Source organism: Taudactylus pleione, unplaced genomic scaffold (genome assembly GCF_031769625.1).
Source record: "Taudactylus pleione unplaced genomic scaffold, aTauple2 ptg000134l, whole genome shotgun sequence".
In the NCBI taxonomy this organism is placed as follows: domain Eukaryota; kingdom Metazoa; phylum Chordata; class Amphibia; order Anura; family Myobatrachidae; genus Taudactylus; species Taudactylus pleione.
In genome coordinates this window covers 1,918,419-1,942,335 of record NW_028284536.1, presented here as the reverse complement: position 1 = coordinate 1,942,335, position 23,917 = coordinate 1,918,419, and positions in this window count along the sequence as shown.

Sequence of the window (23,917 nt, the reverse complement as noted above, 5' to 3'; positions counted from 1 at the left end):
GCCGGCGGCTGTGTCCAGCCGCCCTGACAGCACCTGCTTGACGGCCGCGGGTAAGCGCGGCTGCGCACGGCCGCCCATGACACCGCGGGGCTGCGCGACTCGCGCTAGCCCCTTCAGCTCCCTCTTGAGAGGCAGGAGCCTCCCCAGAACTCCCTGGGCCTTCTTCCTGTGCCCGGTAACGGGCGGGGATCCGCGATGAGCGGTGCGGGTGGGGCATGCTACCAATTTGGGGGGGGTCACAGTCCTTATAAGGGTTAGGAGGATTGTTAGAAAATGCAGAGCGCAAAGGTGGGGGAGGGCAAAGAGAGAGAGGGATAGATGAAGAAGGTGAAGAACAAAGATAAGAAGAGGAAAGAAAAACAGAAGGATGGCTATGAAGAAAATATAACAGAGCTCAGGTAAGAGCACTTACCCATTCCCAAGACAGGAACAAAAGAGGCTGACTCCGCCTCCAACAATCTCTAATATCCCTGCTATAACCTACAACCCTAAAAACCCATTGGCCCTAATTATCACATGATTCCTCACACTGGTCTGCCCCCAGCCTAGGAAGTTTAACCCTCTCCACTCCTATAAAGTAATTTCGTTTATCATCTCAGTGATTTGTGTAGAGCTGTTACGGTACTGCACACAATTACATAGCTCCATAACTCAGTTACTTGTGTAGTGCTGTTACGGTACTGCACACAAGTACATAGCTCCATATCTCAGTGATTTGAGTAGCGCTGTTACTGTACTGCACACAAGTACATAGCTCCATAACTCAGTGATTTGTGTAGCGCTGTTACTGTACTGCAGACAAGTACATTGCTCCATAGCTCAGTGATTTGTGTAGCGCTGTTACAGTACTGCACACAAGTACATATCTCCATAGCACAGTGATTAGTGTAGCGCTGTTACGGTACTGCACACAAGTAGATAGCTCCATAACTCAGTGATTTGTGTATCGCTGTTACGGTACTGCACACCAGTACATAGCTCCATATCTCAGTGATTTGTGTAGCGCTGTTACAGTACTGCACACAAGTACATGGCTCCATAACTCAGTGATTTGTGTAGCGCTGTTACGGTACTGCACACGGGTACATAGCTCCATAACTCAGTGATTTGTGTAGCACTGTTACAGTATTGCACACAAGTACAAAGCTCCATAGCTCAGTGATTAGTGTAGTGCTGTTACGGTCCTGCACACAAGTACATAGCTCCATAGCTCAGTGATTAGTGTAGCGCTGTTACTGTACTGCACACAAGTACATAGCTCCATAACTCAGTGATTTGTGTGGCGCTGTTACGGTACTGCACACAAGTACATAGCTCCATAACTCAGTGATTTGTGTAGCGCTGTTACGGTACTGCACACAAGTACATAGCTCCATAGCTCAGTGATTAGTGTAGCACTGTTACTGTACTGCACACAAGTACATAGCTCCATAACTCAGTGATTTGTGTAGCGCTGTTACGGTACTGCAAACAAGTACATAGCTCCATAACTCTGTGATTAGTGTATCGCTGTTACTGTACTGCACACAAGTACATAGCTCCATAGCTCAGTGATTTGTGTAGCGCTGTTACAGTACTGCACACAAGTACATGGCTCCATAACTCAGTGATTTGTGTAGCGCTGTTACGGTACTGCACACGGTTACATAGCTCCATAACTCAGTGATTTGTGTAGCGCTGTTACAGTACTGCACACAAGTACATAGCTCCATAACTCAGTGATTAGTGTAGTGCTGTTACGGTCCTGCACACAAGTACATAGCTCCATAACTCAGTGATTAGTGTAGCGCTGTTACAGTACTGCACACAAGTACATAGCTCCTTAACTCAGTAATTTGTGTAGGGCTGTTACTGTAAAGCACACAAGTACATAGCTCCATAACTCAGTGATTTGTGTAGCGCTGTTATGGTACTGCACACAAGTACATAGCTCCATAACTCTGTGATTAGTGTAGCGCTGTTACGGTACTGCACACAAGTACATAGCTCCATAGCTCAGTGATTAGTGTAGCGCTGTTACTGTACTGCACACAAGTACATAGCTCCATAGCTCAGTGATTAGTGTAGCGCTGTTACTGTTCTGCACACAAGTACATAGCTCCATAACTCAGTGATTAGTGTAGCGCTGTTACGGTACTGCACACAAGTACATAGCTCCATAACTCAGTGATTTGTGTACTGCTGTTATGGTACTGCACACAAGTACATAGCTAAATAACTTGGTGATTTGTGTACTGCTGTTATAGTACTGCACACAAGTACATAGCTCCATAACTCAGTGACTTGTGTAGCGCTGTTACGGTACTGCACACAAGTACATAGCTCCATAACTCAGTGATTAGAGTAGCACTGTTACAGTACTGCACACAAGTACATAGCTCCATAACTCAGTGATTTGTGTAGCGCTGTTACGGTACTGCACACAAGTACATAGCTCCATAACTCAGTGATTAGTGTAGCGCTGTTACGGTACTGCACACAAGTACATAGCTCCATAACTCAGTGATTTGTGTAGCGCTGTTACTGTACTGCACACAAGTACATAGCTCCATAACTCAGTGATTTGTGTAGCGCTGTTACTGTACTGCACACAATTTAAATAGCTCCATAACTCAGTGATTTGTGTTGCGCTGTTACGGTACTGCACACAAGTACGTAGCTCCATAACTCAGTGATTTGTGTAGCGCTGTTATGGTACAGCACACAAGTACATAGCTCCATCACTCAGTAATTTGTGTAGCGCTGTTACGGTACTGCACACAAGTACATAGCTCCATAACTCAGTGATTTGTGTAGCGCTGTTACTGTACTGCACACAAGTACATAACTCCATAACTCAGTGACTTGTGTAGCGCTGTTACGGTACTGCACACAAGTACATAGCTCCATAACTCAGTGATTAGTGTAGCGCTGTTACTGTACTGCACACAAGTACATAGCTCCATAACTCAGTGATTAGTGTAGCGCTGTTACGGTACTGCACACAATTACATAGCTCCATAACTCAGTGATTGTGTAGCGCTGTTACTGTACTGCACACAAGTACATAGCTCCATAGCTCAGTGATTAGTGTAGCGCTGTTACTTAACTGCACACAAGTACATAGCTCCATAACTAAGTGATTAGTGTAGCGCTGTTACGGTACTGCACACAAGTACATAGCTCCATAACTCAGTGATTAGTGTAGCGCTGTTACGGTACTGCACACAAGTACATAGCTCCATTACTCAGTGATTTGTGTACCGCTGTTACTGTACTGCACACAAGTACATAGCTCCATAACTCAGTGTTTTGTGTAGCGCTGTTACTGTAAAGCACACAAGTACATAGCTCCATAACTCAGTGATTTGTGTAGCACTGTTACAGTACTGCACACAAGTACATTGCTCCATAACTCAGTGATTTGTGTAGCACTGTTACGGTACTGCACACAAGTACATGGCTCCATAACTCATTGATTAGTGTAGTGCTGTTACTGTACTGCACACAAGTACATAGTTCCATAACTCAGTGATTTGTGTAGCGCTGTTACTGGACTGCACACAAGTACATAGCTCCATAACTCAGTGATTTGTGTAGCGCTGTTAGGGTACTGCACACAAGTACATAGCTCCATAGCTCAGTGATTTGTGTAGAGCTGTTACGGTACTGCACACAATTACATAGCTCCATAACTCAGTGACTTGTGTAGTGCTGTTACGGTACTGCACACAAGTACATAGCTCCATATCTCAGTGATTTGTGTAGAACTGTTACGGTACTGCACACAATTACATAGCTCCATAACTCAGTGACTTGTGTAGTGCTGTTACGGTACTCCACTCAAGTACATAGCTCCATATCTCAGTGATTTGAGTAGCGCTGTTACTGTACTGCACACAAGTACATAGCTCCATAACTCAGTGATTTGTGTAGCGCTGTTACTGTACTGCAGACAAGTACATTGCTCCATAGCTCAGTGATTTGTGTAGCGCTGTTACAGTACTGCACACAAGTACATATCTCCATAGCACAGTGATTAGTGTAGCGCTGTTACGGTACTGCACACAAGTAGATAGCTCCATAACTCAGTGATTTGTGTAGCGCTGTTACGGTACTGCACACCAGTACATAGCTCCATAACTCAGTGATTTGTGTAGCGCTGTTACAGTACTGCACACAAGTACATGGCTCCATAACTCAGTGATTTGTGTAGCGCTGTTACGGTACTGCTCACGGGTACATAGCTCCATAACTCAGTGATTTGTGTAGCGCTGTTACAGTACTGCACACAAGTACAAAGCTCCATAGCTCAGTGATTAGTGTAGTGCTGTTACGGTCCTGCACACAAGTACATAGCTCCATAGCTCAGTGATTAGTGTAGCGCTGTTACTGTACTGCACACAAGTACATAGCTCCATAACTCAGTGATTTGTGTAGCGCTGTTACTGTTCTGCACACAAGTACATAGCTCCATAACTCAGTGATTTGTGTACTGCTGTTATGGTACTGCACACAAGTACATAGCTAAATAACTTGGTGATTTGTGTACTGCTGTTATAGTACTGCACACAAGTACATAGCTCCATAACTCAGTGACTTGTGTAGCGCTGTTACGGTACTGCACACAAGTACATAGCTCCATAACTCAGTGATTAGTGTAGCGCTGTTACTGTACTGCACACAATTACATAGCTCCATAACTCAGTGATTTGTGTAGCGCTGTTACGGTACTGCACACAAGTACATAGCTCCATAACTCAGTGATTAGTGTAGCGCTGTTACGGTACTGCACACAAGTACATAGCTCCATAACTCAGTGATTTGTGTAGCGCTGTTACTGTACTGCACACAAGTACATAACTCCATAACTCAGTGACTTGTGTAGCGCTGTTACGGTACTGCACACAAGTACATAGCTCCATAACTCCGTGATTAGTGTAGCGCTGTTACTGTACTGCACACAAGTACATAGCTCCATAACTCAGTGATTAGTGTAGCGCTGTTACGGTACTGCACACAATTACATAGCTCCATAACTCAGTGATTGTGTAGCGCTGTTACTGTACTGCACACAAGTACATAGCTCCATAGCTCAGTGATTAGTGTAGCGCTGTTACTTAACTGCACACAAGTACATAGCTCCATAACTAAGTGATTAGTGTAGCGCTGTTACGGTACTGCACACAAGTACATAGCTCCATAACTCAGTGAATAGTGTAGCGCTGTTACGGTACTGCACACAAGTACATAGCTCCATAACTCAGTGATTTGTGTACCGCTGTTACTGTACTGCACACAAGTACATAGCTCCATAACTCAGTGTTTTGTGTAGCGCTGTTACTGTAAAGCACACAAGTACATAGCTCCATAACTCAGTGATTTGTGTAGCGCTGTTACTGTACTGCACACAAGTACATAGCTCCATAACTCAGTGATTAGTGTAGCGCTGTTACGGTACTGCACACAAGTACATAGCTCCATAGCTCAGTGATTAGTGTAGCGCTGTTACAGTACTGCACACAAGTACATTGCTCCATAACTCAGTGATTTGTGTAGCACTGTTACGGTACTGCACACAAGTACATGGCTCCATAACTCATTGATTAGTGTAGTGCTGTTACTGTACTGCACACAAGTACATAGTTCCATAACTCAGTGATTTGTGTAGCGCTGTTACTGGACTGCACACAAGTACATAGCTCCATAACTCAGTGATTTGTGTAGCGCTGTTAGGGTACTGCACACAAGTACATAGCTCCATAGCTCAGTGATTAGTGTAGAGCTGTTACGGTACTGCACACAATTACATAGCTCCATAACTCAGTGACTTGTATAGCGCTGTTACGGTACTGCACACAAGTACATAGCTCCATATCTCAGTGATTTGTGTAGAGCTGTTACGGTACTGCACACAATTACATAGCTCCATAACTCAGTGACTTGTGTAGTGCTGTTACGGTACTGCACACAAGTACATAGCTCCATATCTCAGTGATTTGAGTAGCGCTGTTACTGTACTGCACACAAGTACATAGCTCCATAACTCAGTGATTTGTGTAGCGCTGTTACTGTACTGCAGACAAGTACATTGCTCCATAGCTCAGTGTATTGTGTAGCGCTGTTACAGTACTGCACACAAGTACATATCTCCATAGCACAGTGATTAGTGTAGCGCTGTTACGGTACTGCACACAAGTAGATAGCTCCATAACTCAGTGATTTGTGTAGCGCTGTTACGGTACTGCACACCAGTACATAGCTCCATAACTCAGTGATTTGTGTAGCGCTGTTACAGTACTGCACACAAGTACATGGCTCCATAACTCAGTGATTTGTGTAGCGCTGTTACGGTACTGCTCACGGGTACATAGCTCCATAACTCAGTGATTTGTGTAGCGCTGTTACAGTACTGCACACAAGTACAAAGCTCCATAGCTCAGTGATTAGTGTAGTGCTGTTACGGTCCTGCACACAAGTACATAGCTCCATAGCTCAGTGATTAGTGTAGCGCTGTTACTGTACTGCACACAAGTACATAGCTCCATAACTCAGTGATTTGTGTAGCGCTGTTACTGTTCTGCACACAAGTACATAGCTCCATAACTCAGTGATTAGTGTAGCGCTGTTACGGTACTGCACACAAGTACATAGCTCCATAACTCAGTGATTTGTGTACTGCTGTTATGGTACTGCACACAAGTACATAGCTAAATAACTTGGTGATTTGTGTACTGCTGTTATAGTACTGCACACAAGTACATAGCTCCATAACTCAGTGACTTGTGTAGCGCTGTTACGGTACTGCACACAAGTACATAGCTCCATAACTCAGTGATTAGTGTAGCGCTGTTACTGTACTGCACACAATTACATAGCTCCATAACTCAGTGATTTGTGTAGCGCTGTTACGGTACTGCACACAAGTACATAGCTCCATAACTCAGTGATTAGTGTAGCGCTGTTACGGTACTGCACACAAGTACATAGCTCCATAACTCAGTGATTTGTGTAGCCCTGTTACTGTACTGCACACAAGTACATAGCTCAATAACTCAGTGATTTGTGTAGCGCTGTTACTGTACTGCACACAATTACATAGCTCCATAACTCAGTGATTTGTGTTGCGCTGTTACGGTACTGCACACAAGTACGTAGCTCCATAACTCAGTGATTTGTGTAGCGCTGTTATGGTACTGCACACAAGTACATAGCTCCATAACTCAGTGATTTGTGTAGCGCTGTTACGGTACTGCACACAAGTACATAACTCCATAACTCAGTGACTTGTGTAGCGCTGTTACGGTACTGCACACAAGTACATAGCTCCATAACTCAGTGATTAGTGTAGCGCTGTAACGGTACTGCACACAATTACATAGCTCCATAACTCAGTGATTGTGTAGCGCTGTTACTGTACTGCACACAAGTACATAGCTCCATAGCTCAGTGATTAGTGTAGCGCTGTTACAGTACTGCACACAAGTACATAGCTCCATAACTAAGTGATTAGTGTAGCGCTGTTACGGTACTGCACACAAGTACATAGCTCCATAACTCAGTGATTAGTGTAGCGCTGTTACGGTACTGCACACAAGTACATAGCTCCATAACTCAGTGATTTGTGTACCGCTGTTACTGTACTGCACACAAGTACATAGCTCCATAACTCAGTGTTTTGTGTAGCACTGTTACTGTAAAGCACACAAGTACATAGCACCATAACTCAGTGATTTGTGTAGCGCTGTTACTGTACTGCACACAAGTACATAGCTCCATAGCTCAGTGATTAGTGTAGCGCTGTTACAGTACTGCACACTAGTACATTGCTCCATAACTCAGTGATTTGTGTAGCACTGTTACGGTACTGCACACAAGTACATAGTTCCATAACTCAGTGATTTGTGTAGCGCTGTTACTGTACTGCACACAAGTACATAGCTCCATAACTCAGTGATTTGTGTAGCGCTGTTACGGTACTGCACACAAGTACATAGCTCCATAACTCAGTGATTTGTGTAGCGCTGTTAGGGTACTGCACACAAGTACATAGCTCCATAGCTCAGTGATTAGTGTAGCACTGTTACGGTACTGCACAAAAGTACATAGCTCCATATCTCAGTGATTTGTATAGAGCTGTTACGGTACTGCACACAAGTACATAGCTCCATATCTCAGTGATTTGAGTAGCGCTGTTACTGTACTGCACACAAGTACATAGCTCCATAACTCAGTGATTTGTGTAGCGCTGTTACTGTACTGCAGACAAGTACATTGCTCCATAGCTCAGTGATTAGTGTAGTGCTGTTACGGTCCTGCACACAAGTACATAGCTCCATAGCTCAGTGATTAGTGTAGTGCTGTTACGGTCCTGCACACAAGTACATAGCTCCATAGCTCAGTGATTAGTGTAGCGCTGTTACTGTACTGCACACAAGTACATAGCTCCATAGCTCAGTGATTAGTGTAGCGCTGTTACAGTACTGCACACAAGTATATAGCTCCATAACTCAGTGATTTGTGTAGCGCTGTTAGGGTACTGCACACAAGTACATAGCTCCATAGCTCAGTGATTAGTGTAGAGCTGTTACAGTACTGCACACAAGTACATAGCTCCATAACTCAGTGATTAGTGTAGTGCTGTTACGGTCCTGCACACAAGTACATAGCTCCATAGCTCAGTGATTAGTGTAGCGCTGTTACTGTACTGCACACAAGTACATAGCTCCATAACTCAGTGATTTGTGTGGCGCTGTTACGGTACTGCACACAAGTACATAGCTCCATAACTCAGTGATTTGTGTAGCGCTGTTACGGTACTGCACACAAGTACATAGCTCCATAGCTCAGTGATTAGTGTAGCACTGTTACTGTACTGCACACAAGTACATAGCTCCATAACTCAGTGATTTGTGTAGCGCTGTTACGGTACTGCAAACAAGTACATAGCTCCATAACTCTGTGATTAGTGTATTGCTGTTACTGTACTGCACACAAGTACATAGCTCCATAGCTCAGTGATTTGTGTAGCGCTGTTACAGTACTGCACACAAGTACATGGCTCCATAACTCAGTGATTTGTGTAGCGCTGTTACGGTACTGCACACGGTTACATAGCTCCATAACTCAGTGATTTGTGTAGCGCTGTTACAGTACTGCACACAAGTACATAGCTCCATAACTCAGTGATTAGTGTAGTGCTGTTACGGTCCTGCACACAAGTACATAGCTCCATAACTCAGTGATTTGTGTAGCGCTGTTACAGTACTGCACACAAGTACATAGCTCCTTAACTCAGTAATTTGTGTAGGGCTGTTACTGTAAAGCACACAAGTACATAGCTCCATAACTCAGTGATTTGTGTAGCGCTGTTATGGTACTGCACACAAGTACATAGCTCCATAACTCTGTGATTAGTGTAGCGCTGTTACGGTACTGCACACAAGTACATAGCTCCATAGCTCAGTGATTAGTGTAGCGCTGTTACTGTACTGCACACAAGTACATAGCTCCATAGCTCAGTGATTAGTGTAGCACTGTTACTGTTCTGCACACAAGTACATAGCTCCATAACTCAGTGATTTGTGTAGCGCTGTTACGGTACTGCACACAAGTACATAGCTCCATAAATCAGTGATTTGTGTACTGCTGTTATGGTACTGCACACAAGTACATAGCTAAATAACTTGGTGATTTGTGTACTGCTGTTATAGTACTGCACACAAGTACATAGCTCCATAACTCAGTGACTTGTGTAGCGCTGTTACGGTACTGCACACAAGTACATAGCTCCATAACTCAGTGATTAGAGTAGCACTGTTACAGTACTGCACACAAGTACATAGCTCCATAACTCAGTGATTTGTGTAGCGCTGTTACGGTACTGCACACAAGTACATAGCTCCATAACTCAGTGATTAGTGTAGCGCTGTTACGGTACTGCACACAAGTACATAGCTCCATAACTCAGTGATTTGTGTAGCGCTGTTACTGTACTGCACACAAGTACATAGCTCCATAACTCAGTGATTTGTTTAGCGCTGTTACTGTACTGCACACAATTACATAGCTCCATAACTCAGTGATTTGTGTAGCGCTGTTACTGTACTGCACACAAGTACATAACTCCATAACTCAGTGACTTGTGTAGCGCTGTTACGGTACTGCACACAAGTACATAGCTCCATAACTCAGTGATTAGTGTAGCGCTGTTACTGTACTGCACACAAGTACATAGCTCCATAACTCAGTGATTAGTGTAGCGCTGTTACGGTACTGCACACAATTACATAGCTCCATAACTCAGTGATTGTGTAGCGCTGTTACTGTACTGCACACAAGTACATAGCTCCATAGCTCAGTGATTAGTGTAGCGCTGTTACTTAACTGCACACAAGTACATAGCTCCATAACTAAGTGATTAGTGTAGCGCTGTTACGGTACTGCACACAAGTACATAGCTCCATAACTCAGTGATTAGTGTAGCGCTGTTACGGTACTGCACACAAGTACATAGCTCCATAACTCAGTGATTTGTGTACCGCTGTTACTGTACTGCACACAAGTACATAGCTCCATAACTCAGTGTTTTGTGTAGCGCTGTTACTGTAAAGCACACAAGTACATAGCTCCATAACTCAGTGATTTGTGTAGCGCTGTTACTGTACTGCACACAAGTACATAGCTCCATAGCTCAGTGATTAGTGTAGTGCTGTTACAGTACTGCACACAAGTACATTGCTCCATAACTCAGTGATTTGTGTAGCACTGTTACGGTACTGCACACAAGTACATGGCTCCATAACTCATTGATTAGTGTAGTGCTGTTACTGTACTGCACACAAGTACATAGTTCCATAACTCAGTGATTTGTGTAGCGCTGTTACTGGACTGCACACAAGTACATAGCTCCATAACTCAGTGATTTATGTAGCGCTGTTAGGGTACTGCACACAAGTACATAGCTCCATAGCTCAGTGATTAGTGTAGAGCTGTTACTTAACTGCACACAATTACATAGCTCCATAACTCAGTGACTTGTGTAGTGCTGTTACGGTACTGCACACAAGTACATAGCTCCATATCTCAGTGATTTGTGTAGAGCTGTTACGGTACTGCACACAATTACATAGCTCCATAACTCAGTGACTTGTGTAGTGCTGTTACGGTACTGCACTTAAGTACATAGCTCCATATCTCAGTGATTTGTGTAGCGCTGTTACAGTACTGCACACAAGTACATATCTCCATAGCACAGTGATTAGTGTAGCGCTGTTACGGTACTGCACACAAGTAGATAGCTCCATAACTCAGTGATTTGTGTAGCGCTGTTACGGTACTGCACACCAGTACATAGCTCCATAACTCAGTGATTTGTGTAGCGCTGTTACAGTACTGCACACAAGTACATGGCTCCATAACTCAGTGATTAGTGTAGAGCTGTTACTTAACTGCACACAATTACATAGCTCCATAACTCAGTGACTTGTGTAGTGCTGTTACGGTACTGCACACAAGTACATAGCTCCATATCTCAGTGATTTGAGTAGCGCTGTTACTGTACTGCACACAAGTACATAGCTCCATAACTCAGTGATTTGTGTAGCGCTGTTACTGTACTGCAGACAAGTACATTGCTCCATAGCTCAGTGATTTGTGTAGCGCTGTTACAGTACTGCACACAAGTACATATCTCCATAGCACAGTGATTAGTGTAGCGCTGTTACGGTACTGCACACAAGTAGATAGCTCCATAACTCAGTGATTTGTGTAGCGCTGTTACGGTACTGCACACCAGTACATAGCTCCATAACTCATTGATTTGTGTAGCGCTGTTACAGTACTGCACACAAGTACATGGCTCCATAACTCAGTGATTTGTGTAGCGCTGTTACGGTACTGCTCACGGGTACATAGCTCCATAACTCAGTGATTTGTGTAGCGCTGTTACAGTACTGCACACAAGTACAAAGCTCCATAGCTCAGTGATTAGTGTAGTGCTGTTACGGTCCTGCACACAAGTACATAGCTCCATAGCTCAGTGATTAGTGTAGCGCTGTTACTGTACTGCACACAAGTACATAGCTCCATAACTCAGTGATTTGTGTAGCGCTGTTACTGTTCTGCACACAAGTACATAGCTCCATAACTCAGTGATTAGTGTAGCGCTGTTACGGTACTGCACACAAGTACATAGCTCCATAACTCAGTGATTTGTGTACTGCTGTTATGGTACTGCACACAAGTACATAGCTAAATAACTTGGTGATTTGTGTACTGCTGTTATAGTACTGCACACAAGTACATAGCTCCATAACTCAGTGACTTGTGTAGCGCTGTTACGGTACTGCACACAAGTACATAGCTCCATAACTCAGTGATTAGTGTAGCGCTGTTACTGTACTGCACACAATTACATAGCTCCATAACTCAGTGATTTGTGTAGCGCTGTTACGGTACTGCACACAAGTACATAGCTCCATAACTCAGTGATTTGTGTAGCGCTGTTACTGTACTGCACACAAGTACATAGCTCCATAACTCAGTGATTAGTGTAGCGCTGTTACTGTACTGCACACAATTACATAGCTCCATAACTCAGTGATTTGTGTAGCGCTGTTACTGTACTGCACACAAGTACATAGCTCCATAACTCAGTGATTAGTGTAGCGCTGTTACGGTACTGCACACAAGTACATAGCTCCATAACTCAGTGATTTGTGTAGCGCTGTTACTGTACTGCACACAAGTACATAGCTCCATAACTCAGTGATTTGTGTAGCGCTGTTACTGTACTGCACACAATTACATAGCTCCATAACTCAGTGATTTGTGTTGCGCTGTTACGGTACTGCACACAAGTACGTAGCTCCATAACTCAGTGATTTGTGTAGCGCTGTTATGGTACAGCACACAAGTACGTAGCTCCATAACTCAGTGATTTGTGTAGCGCTGTTACGGTACTGCACACAAGTACATAGCTCCATAACTCAGTGATATGTGTAGCGCTGTTACGGTACTGCACACAAGTACATAACTCCATAACTCAGTGACTTGTGTAGCGCTGTTACGGTACTGCACACAAGTACATAGCTCCATAACTCAGTGATTAGTGTAGCGCTGTTACTGTACTGCACACAAGTACATAGCTCCATAACTCAGTGATTAGTGTAGCGCTGTAACGGTACTGCACACAATTACATAGCTCCATAACTCAGTGATTGTGTAGCGCTGTTACTGTACTGCACACAAGTACATAGCTCCATAGCTCAGTGATTAGTGTAGCGCTGTTACAGTACTGCACACAAGTACATAGCTCCATAACTAAGTGATTAGTGTAGCGCTGTTACGGTACTGCACACAAGTACATAGCTCCATAACTCAGTGATTAGTGTAGCGCTGTTACGGTACTGCACACAAGTACATAGCTCCATAACTCAGTGATTTGTGTACCGCTGTTACTGTACTGCACACAAGTACATAGCTCCATAACTCAGTGTTTTGTGTAGCGCTGTTACTGTAAAGCACACAAGTACATAGCACCATAACTCAGTGATTTGTGTAGCGCTGTTACTGTACTGCACACAAGTACATAGCTCCATAGCTCAGTGATTAGTGTAGCGCTGTTACAGTACTGCACACAAGTACATTGCTCCATAACTCAGTGATTTGTGTAGCACTGTTACGGTACTGCACACAAGTACATAGTTCCATAACTCAGTGATTTGTGTAGCGATGTTACTGTACTGCACACAAGTACATAGCTCCATAACTCAGTGATTTGTGTAGTGCTGTTACGGTACTGCACACAAGTACATAGCTCCATAACTCAGTGATTTGTGTAGCGCTGTTAGGGTACTGCACACAAGTACATAGCTCCATAGCTCAGTGATTAGTGTAGCACTGTTACGGTACTGCACAAAAGTACATAGCTCCATATCTCAGTGATTTGTGTAGAGCTGTTACGGTACTGCACACAAGTACATAGCTCCATATCTCAGTGATTTGAGTAGCGCTGTTACTGTACTGCACACAAGTACATAGCTCCATAGCTCAGTGATTTGTGTAGCGCTGTTACAGTACTGCACACAAGTACATATCTCCATAGCTCAGTGATTAGTGTAGCGCTGTTACGGTACTGCACACAAGTAGATAGCTCCATAACTCAGTGATTTGTGTATCGCTGTTACGGTACTGCACACCAGTACATAGCTCCATATCTCAGTGATTAGTGTAGCGCTGTTACAGTACTGCACACAAGTACATGGCTCCATAACTCAGTGATTTGTGTAGCGCTGTTACGGTACTGCACACGGGTACATAGCTCCATAACTCAGTGATTTGTGTAGCGCTGTTACAGTATTGCACACAAGTACAAAGCTCCATAGCTCAGTGATTAGTGTAGTGCTGTTACGGTCCTGCACACAAGTACATAGCTCCATAGCTCAGTGATTAGTGTAGCGCTGTTACTGTACTGCACACAAGTACATAGCTCCATAACTCAGTGATTTGTGTGGCGCTGTTACTGTACTGCACACAAGTACATAGCTCCATAACTCAGTGATTTGTGTGGCGCTGTTACGGTACTGCACACAAGTACATAGCTCCATAACTCAGTGATTTGTGTAGCGCTGTTACGGTACTGCACACAAGTACATAGCTCCATAGCTCAGTGATTAGTGTAGCGCTGTTACGGTACTGCAAACAAGTACATAGCTCCATAACTCTGTGATTAGTGTATCGCTGTTACTGTACTGCACACAAGTACATAGCTCCATAACTCAGTGATTTGTGTAGCGCTGTTACAGTACTGCACACAAGTACATGGCTCCATAACTCAGTGATTTGTGTAGCGCTGTTACGGTACTGCACACAAGTACAAAGCTCCATAGCTCAGTGATTAGTGTAGTGCTGTTACGGTCCTGCACACAAGTACATAGCTCCATAACTCAGTGATTAGTGTAGCGCTGTTACAGTACTGCACACAAGTACATAGCTCCTTAACTCAGTAATTTGTGTAGGGCTGTTACTGTAAAGCACACAAGTACATAGCTCCATAACTCAGTGATTTGTGTAGCGCTGTTATGGTACTGCACACAAGTACATAGCTCCATAACTCTGTGATTAGTGTAGCGCTGTTACGGTACTGCACACAAGTACATAGCTCCATAACTCAGTGATTAGTGTAGCGCTGTTACTGTACTGCACACGGGTACATAGCTCCATAACTCAGTGATTTGTGTAGCGCTGTTACAGTACTGCACACAAGTACAAAGCTCCATAGCTCAGTGATTAGTGTAGTGCTGTTACGGTCCTGCACACAAGTACATAGCTCCATAACTCAGTGATTAGTGTAGCGCTGTTACAGTACTGCACACAAGTACATAGCTCCTTAACTCAGTAATTTGTGTAGGGCTGTTACTGTAAAGCACACAAGTACATAGCTCCATAACTCAGTGATTTGTGTAGTGCTGTTATGGTACTGCACACAAGTACATAGCTCCATAACTCTGTGATTAGTGTAGCGCTGTTACGGTACTGCACAAAAGTACATAGCTCCATAACTCAGTGATTTGTGTAGCGCTGTTACGGTACTGCACACAAGTACATAGCTCCATAACTCAGTGATTTGTGTACTGCTGTTATGGTACTGCACACAAGTACATAGCTCCATAACTCAGTTACCTGTGTAGCGCTGTTATGTTACTGCACACAAGTACATAGCTCCATAACTCAGTGACTAGTGTAGCGCTGTTATGTACTGCACATAAGTACATAGCTCCATAACTTGGTGATTTGTGTACTGCTGTTATGGTACTGCACACAAGTACATAGCTCCATAACTCAGTGACTTGTGTAGCGCTGTTACGGTACTGCAGACAAGTACATAGCTCCATAACTCAGTGATTAGTGTAGCGCTGTTACTGTACTGCACACAATTACATAGCTCCATAACTCAGTGATTTGTGTAGCGCTGTTACTGTACTGCACACAAGTACATAGCTCCATAACTCAGTGTTTTGTGTAGCGCTGTTACTGTAAAGCACACAAGTACATAGCTCCATAACTCAGTGATTTGTGTAGCGCTGTTACTGTACTGCACACAAGTACATAGCTCCATAGCTCAGTGATTAGTGTAGCGCTGTTACAGTACTGCACACAAGTACATTGCTCCATAACTCAGTGATTTGTGTAGCACTGTTACGGTACTGCACACAAGTACATAGTTCCATAACTCAGTGATTTGTGTAGCGCTGTTACTGTACTGCACACAAGTACATAGCTCCATAACTCAGTGATTTGTGTAGCGCTGTTACGGTACTGCACACAAGTCCATAGCTCCATAACTCAGTGATTTGTGTAGCGCTGTTAGGGTACTGCACAAAAGTACATAGTTCCATAACTCAGTGATTTGTGTAGCGCTGTTACTGTACTGCACACAAGTACATAGCTCCATAACTCAGTGATTTGTGTAGCGCTGTTACGGTACTGCACACAAGTCCATAGCTCCATAACTCAGTGATTTGTGTAGCGCTGTTACGGTACTGCACACAATTACATAGCTCCATAACTCAGTGACTTGTGTAGTGCTGTTACGGTACTGCACACAAGTACATAGCTCCATATCTCAGTGATTTGAGTAGCGCTGTTACTGTACTGCACACAAGTACATAGCTCCATAACTCAGTGATTTGTGTAGCGCTGTTACTGTACTGCAGACAAGTACATTGCTCCATAGCTCAGTGATTTGTGTAGCGCTGTTACAGTACTGCACACAAGTACATATCTCCATAGCACAGTGATTAGTGTAGCGCTGTTACGGTACTGCACACAAGTAGATAGCTCCATAACTCAGTGATTTGTGTAGCGCTGTTACGGTACTGCACACCAGTACATAGCTCCATAACTCAGTGATTTGTGTAGCGCTGTTACAGTACTGCACACAAGTACATGGCTCCATAACTCAGTGATTTGTGTAGCGCTGTTACAGTACTGCACACAAGTACATATCTCCATAGCACAGTGATTAGTGTAGCGCTGTTACGGTACTGCACACAAGTAGATAGCTCCATAACTCAGTGATTTGTGTAGCGCTGTTACGGTACTGCACACCAGTACATAGCTCCATAACTCAGTGATTTGTGTAGCGCTGTTACAGTACTGCACACAAGTACATGGCTCCATAACTCAGTGATTTGTGTAGCGCTGTTACGGTACTGCACACGGGTACATAGCTCCATAACTCAGTGATTTGTGTAGCGCTGTTACAGTACTGCACACAAGTACAAAGCTCCATATCTCAGTGATTAGTGTAGTGCTGTTACGGTCCTGCACACAAGTACATAGCTCCATAGCTCAGTGATTAGTGTAGCGCTGTTACTGTACTGCACACAAGTACATAGCTCCATAACTCAGTGATTTGTGTAGCGCTGTTACTGTACTGCACACAAGTACATAGCTCCATAACTCAGTGATTTGTGTAGCGCTGTTACTGTACTGCACACAATTACATAGCTCCATAACTCAGTGATTTGTGTTGCGCTGTTACGGTACTGCACACAAGTACGTAGCTCCATAACTCAGTGATTTGTGTAGCGCTGTTATGGTACAGCGCACAAGTACATAGCTCCATAACTCAGTGATTTGTGTAGCGCTGTTACGGTACTGCACACAAGTACAAAGCTCCATAACTCAGTGATTTGTGTAGCGCTGTTAGGGTACTGCACACAAGTACATAGCTCCATAACTCAGTGATTAGTGTAGCGCTGTTACTGTACTGCACACAAGTACATAGCTCCATAACTCAGTGATTAGTGTAGCGCTGTAACGGTACTGCACACAATTACATAGCTCCATAACTCAGTGATTGTGTAGCGCTGTTACTGTACTGCACACAAGTACATAGCTCCATAGCTCAGTGATTAGTGTAGCGCTGTTACAGTACTGCACACAAGTACATAGCTCCATAACTAAGTGATTAGTGTAGCGCTGTTACGGTACTGCACACAAGTACATAGCTCCATAACTCAGTGATTAGTGTAGCGCTGTTACGGTACTGCACACAAGTACATAGCTCCATAACTCAGTGATTTGTGTACCGCTGTTACTGTACTGCACACAAGTACATAGCTCCATAACTCAGTGTTTTGTGTAGCGCTGTTACTGTAAAGCACACAAGTACATAGCACCATAACTCAGTGATTTGTGTAGCGCTGTTACTGTACTGCACACAAGTACATAGCTCCATAGCTCAGTGATTAGTGTAGCGCTGTTACAGTACTGCACACAAGTACATTGCTCCATAACTCAGTGATTTGTGTAGCACTGTTACGGTACTGCACACAAGTACATAGTTCCATAACTCAGTGATTTGTGTAGCGCTGTTACTGTACTGCACACAAGTACATAGCTCCATAACTCATTGATTTGTGTAGCGCTGTTACGGTACTGCACACAAGTACATAGCTCCATAACTCAGTGATTTGTGTAGCGCTGTTAGGGTACTGCACACAAGTACATAGCTCCATAGCTCAGTGATTAGTGTAGCACTGTTACGGTACTGCACAAAAGTACATAGCTCCATATCTCAGTGATTTGTGTAGAGCTGTTACGGTACTGCACACAATTACATAGCTCCATAACTCAGTGACTTGTGTAGTGCTGTTACGGTACTGCACACAAGTACATAGCTCCATATCTCAGTGATTTGAGTAGCGCTGTTACTGTACTGCACACAAGTACATAGCTCCATAACTCAGTGATTTGTGTAGCGCTGTTACTGTACTGCAGACAAGTACATTGCTCCATAGCTCAGTGATTTGTGTAGCGCTGTTACAGTACTGCACACAAGTACATATCTCCATAGCACAGTGATTAGTGTAGCGCTGTTACGGTACTGCACACAAGTAGATAGCTCCATAACTCAGTGATTTGTGTATCGCTGTTACGGTACTGCACACCAGTACATAGCTCCATATCTCAGTGATTTGTGTAGCGCTGTTACAGTACTGCACACAAGTACATGGCTCCATAACTCAGTGATTTATGTAGCGCTGTTACGGTACTGCACACGGGTACATAGCTCCATAACTCAGTGATTTGTGTAGCGCTGTTACAGTATTGCACACAAGTACAAAGCTCCATAGCTCAGTGATTAGTGTAGTGCTGTTACGGTCCTGCACACAAGTACATAGCTCCATAGCTCAGTGATTAGTGTAGCGCTGTTACTGTACTGCACACAAGTACATAGCTCCATAACTCAGTGATTTGTGTGGCGCTGTTACTGTACTGCACACAAGTACATAGCTCCATAACTCAGTGATTTGTGTGGCGCTGTTACGGTACTGCACACAAGTACATAGCTCCATAACTCAGTGATTTGTGTAGCGCTGTTACGGTACTGCACACAAGTACATAGCTCCATAGCTCAGTGATTAGTGTAGCACTGTTACTGTACTGCACACAAGTACATAGCTCCATAACTCAGTGATTTGTGTAGCGCTGTTACGGTACTGCAAACAAGTACATAGCTCCATAACTCTGTGATTAGTGTATCGCTGTTACTGTACTGCACACAAGTACATAGCTCCATATCTCAGTGATTTGTGTAGCGCTGTTACAGTACTGCACACAAGTACATGGCTCCATAACTCAGTGATTTGTGTAGCGCTGTTACGGTACTGCACACGGGTACATAGCTCCATAACTCAGTGATTTGTGTAGCGCTGTTACAGTACTGCACACAAGTACAAAGCTCCATAGCTCAGTGATTAGTGTAGTGCTGTTACGGTCCTGCACACAAGTACATAGCTCCATAACTCAGTGATTAGTGTAGCGCTGTTACAGTACTGCACACAAGTACATAGCTCCTTAACTCAGTAATTTGTGTAGGGCTGTTACTGTAAAGCACACAAGTACATAGCTCCATAACTCTGTGATTAGTGTAGCGCTGTTATGGTACTGCACACAAGTACATAGCTCCATAACTCAGTGATTTGTGTACTGCTGTTATGGTACTGCACACAAGTACATAGCTCCATAACTCAGTTACCTGTGTAGCGCTGTTACGTTACTGCACACAAGTACATGGCTCCATAACTCAGTGACTAGTGTAGCGCTGTTATGTACTGCACACAAGTACATAGCTCCATAACTTGGTGATTTGTGTACTGCTGTTATGGTACTGCAGACAAGTACATAGCTCCATAACTCAGTGATTAGTGTAGCGCTGTTACTGTACTGCACACAATTACATAGCTCCATAACTCAGTGATTTGTGTAGCGCTGTTACTGTACTGCACACAAGTACATAGCTCCATAACTCAGTGTTTTGTGTAGCGCTGTTACTGTAAAGCACACAAGTACATAGCTCCATATCTCAGTGATTTGAGTAGCGCTGTTACTGTACTGCACACAAGTACATAGCTCCATAACTCAGTGATTTGTGTAGCGCTGTTACTGTACTGCAGACAAGTACATTGCTCCATAGCTCAGTGATTTGTGTAGCGCTGTTACAGTACTGCACACAAGTAGATAGCTCCATAACTCAGTGATTTGTGTAACGCTGTTACGGTACTGCACACCAGTACATAGCTCCATATCTCAGTGATTAGTGTAGTGCTGTTACGGTCCTGCACACAAGTACATAGCTCCATAGCTCAGTGATTAGTGTAGCGCTGTTACTGTACTGCACACAAGTACATAGCTCCATAACTCAGTGATTTGTGTGGCGCTGTTACTGTACTGCACACAAGTACATAGCTCCATAACTCAGTGATTTGTGTGGCGCTGTTACGGTACTGCACACAAGTACATAGCTCCATAGCTCAGTGATTAGTGTAGCACTGTTACTGTACTGCACACAAGTACATAGCTCCATAACTCAGTGATTTGTGTAGCGCTTTTACGGTACTGCAAACAAGTACATAGCTCCATAACTCTGTGATTAGTGTATCGCTGTTACTGTACTGCACACAAGTACATAGCTCCATAACTCAGTGATTAGTGTAGTGCTGTTACGGTCCTGCACACAAGTACATAGCTCCATAACTCAGTGATTAGTGTAGCGCTGTTACAGTACTGCACACAAGTACATAGCTCCTTAACTCAGTAATTTGTGTAGGGCTGTTACTGTAAAGCACACAAGTACATAGCTCCATAACTCAGTGATTTGTGTAGCGCTGTTATGGTACTGCACACAAGTACATAGCTCCATAACTCTGTGATTAGTGTAGCGCTGTTACGGTACTGCACACAAGTACATAGCTCCATAACTCAGTGATTTGTGTAGCGCTGTTACGTTACTGCACACAAGTACATGGCTCCATAACTCAGTGACTAGTGTAGCGCTGTTATGTACTGCACACAAGTACATAGCTCCATAACTTGGTGATTTGTGTACTGCTGTTATGGTACTGCAGACAAGTACATAGCTCCATAACTCAGTGATTAGTGTAGCGCTGTTACTGTACTGCACACAATTACATAGCTCCATAACTCAGTGATTTGTGTAGCGCTGTTACTGTACTGCACACAAGTACATAGCTCCATAGCTCAGTGATTAGTGTAGCGCTGTTACAGTACTGCACACAAGTACATTGCTCCATAACTCAGTGATTTGTGTAGCGCTGTTACTGTACTGCACACAAGTACATAGCTCCATAACTCAGTGATTTGTGTAGCGCTGTTACGGTACTGCACACAAGTACATAGCTCCATAACTCAGTGATTTGTGTAGCGCTGTTAGGGTACTGCACACAAGTACATAGCTCCATAACTCAGTGATTAGTATAGCACTGTTACGGTACTGCACAAAAGTACATAGCTCCATATCTCAGTGATTTGTGTAGAGCTGTTACGGTACTGCACACAATTACATAGCTCCATAACTCAGTGACTTGTGTAGTGCTGTTACGGTACTGCACACAAGTACATAGCTCCATATCTCAGTGATTTGAGTAGCGCTGTTACTGTACTGCACACAAGTACATAGCTCCATAACTCAGTGATTTGTGTAGCGCTGTTACTGTACTGCAGACAAGTACATTGCTCCATAGCTCAGTGATTTGTGTAGCGCTGTTACAGTACTGCACACAAGTACATATCTCCATAGCACAGTGATTAGTGTAGCGCTGTTACGGTACTGCACACAAGTAGATAGCTCCATAACTCAGTGATTTGTGTAACGCTGTTACGGTACTGCACACCAGTACATAGCTCCATAACTCAGTGATTTGTGTAGCGCTGTTACAGTACTGCACAAAAGTACATGGCTCCATAACTCAGTGATTTGTGTAGCGCTGTTACGGTACTGCACACGGGTACATAGCTCCATAACTCAGTGATTTGTGTAGCGCTGTTACAGTACTGCACACAAGTACAAAGCTCCATATCTCAGTGATTAGTGTAGTGCTGTTACGGTCCTGCACACAAGTACATGGCTCCATAGCTCAGTGATTAGTGTAGCGCTGTTACTGTACTGCACACAAGTACATAGCTCCATAACTCAGTGATTTGTGTGGCGCTGTTACGGTACTGCACACAAGTACATAGCTCCATAGCTCAGTGATTAGTGTAGCACTGTTACTGTACTGCACACAAGTACATAGCTCCATAACTCAGTGATTTGTGTAGCGCTTTTACGGTACTGCAAACAAGTACATAGCTCCATAACTCTGTGATTAGTGTATCGCTGTTACTGTACTGCACACAAGTACATAGCTCCATAACTCTGTGATTAGTGTATCGCTGTTACTGTACTGCACACAAGTACATAGCTCCATAGCTCAGTGATTAGTGTAGCGCTGTTACTGTACTGCACACAAGTACATAGCTCCATAACTCAGTGATTTGTGTGGCGCTGTTACGGTACTGCACACAAGTACATAGCTCCATAGCTCAGTGATTAGTGTAGCACTGTTACTGTACTGCACACAAGTACATAGCTCCATAACTCAGTGATTTGTGTAGCGCTTTTACGGTACTGCAAACAAGTACATAGCTCCATAACTCTGTGATTAGTGTATCGCTGTTACTGTACTGCACACAAGTACATAGCTCCATAACTCAGTGATTTGTGTAGCGCTGTTATGGTACTGCACACAAGTACATAGCTCCATAACTCTGTGATTAGTGTAGCGCTGTTACGGTACTGCACACAAGTACATAGCTCCATAACTCAGTGATTTGTGTAGCGCTGTTATTGTACTGCACACAAGTACATAGCTCCATAACTCAGTGATTTGTGTACTGCTGTTATGGTACTGCACACAAGTACATAGCTCCATAACTCAGTTACTTGTGTAGCGCTGTTACGTTACTGCACACAAGTACATAGCTCCATAACTCAGTGATTAGTGTAGCGCTGTTACGGTACTGCACACAAGTACATAGCTCCATAACTCAGTGATTTGTGTAGCGCTGTTACTGTAAAGCACACAAGTACATAGCACCATAACTCAGTGATTTGTGTAGCGCTGTTACTGTACTGCACACAAGTACATAGCTCCATAGCTCAGTGATTAGTGTAGCGCTGTTACGGTACTGCACACAAGTACATAGCTCCATAACTCAGTGATTAGTGTAACGCTGTTACGGTACTGCACACAAGTTCATAGCTCCATAACTCAGTGATTAGTGTAGCGCTGTTACGGTACTGCACACAATTACATAGCTCGATAACTCAGTGATTAGTGTAGCGTTGTTACGGTACTGCACACAAGTACATAGCTCCATATCTCAGTGATTTGTGTAGCGCTGTTACTGTACTGCACGCAAGTACATAGCTCCATAGCTCAGTGATTTGTGTGGCGCTGTTACGGTACTGCACACAAGTACATAGCTCCATAACTCAGTGATTTGTGTAGCGCTGTTACTGTACTGCATGCAAGTACATAGCTCCATAGCTCAGTGATTAGTGTAGAGCTGTTACAGTACTGCA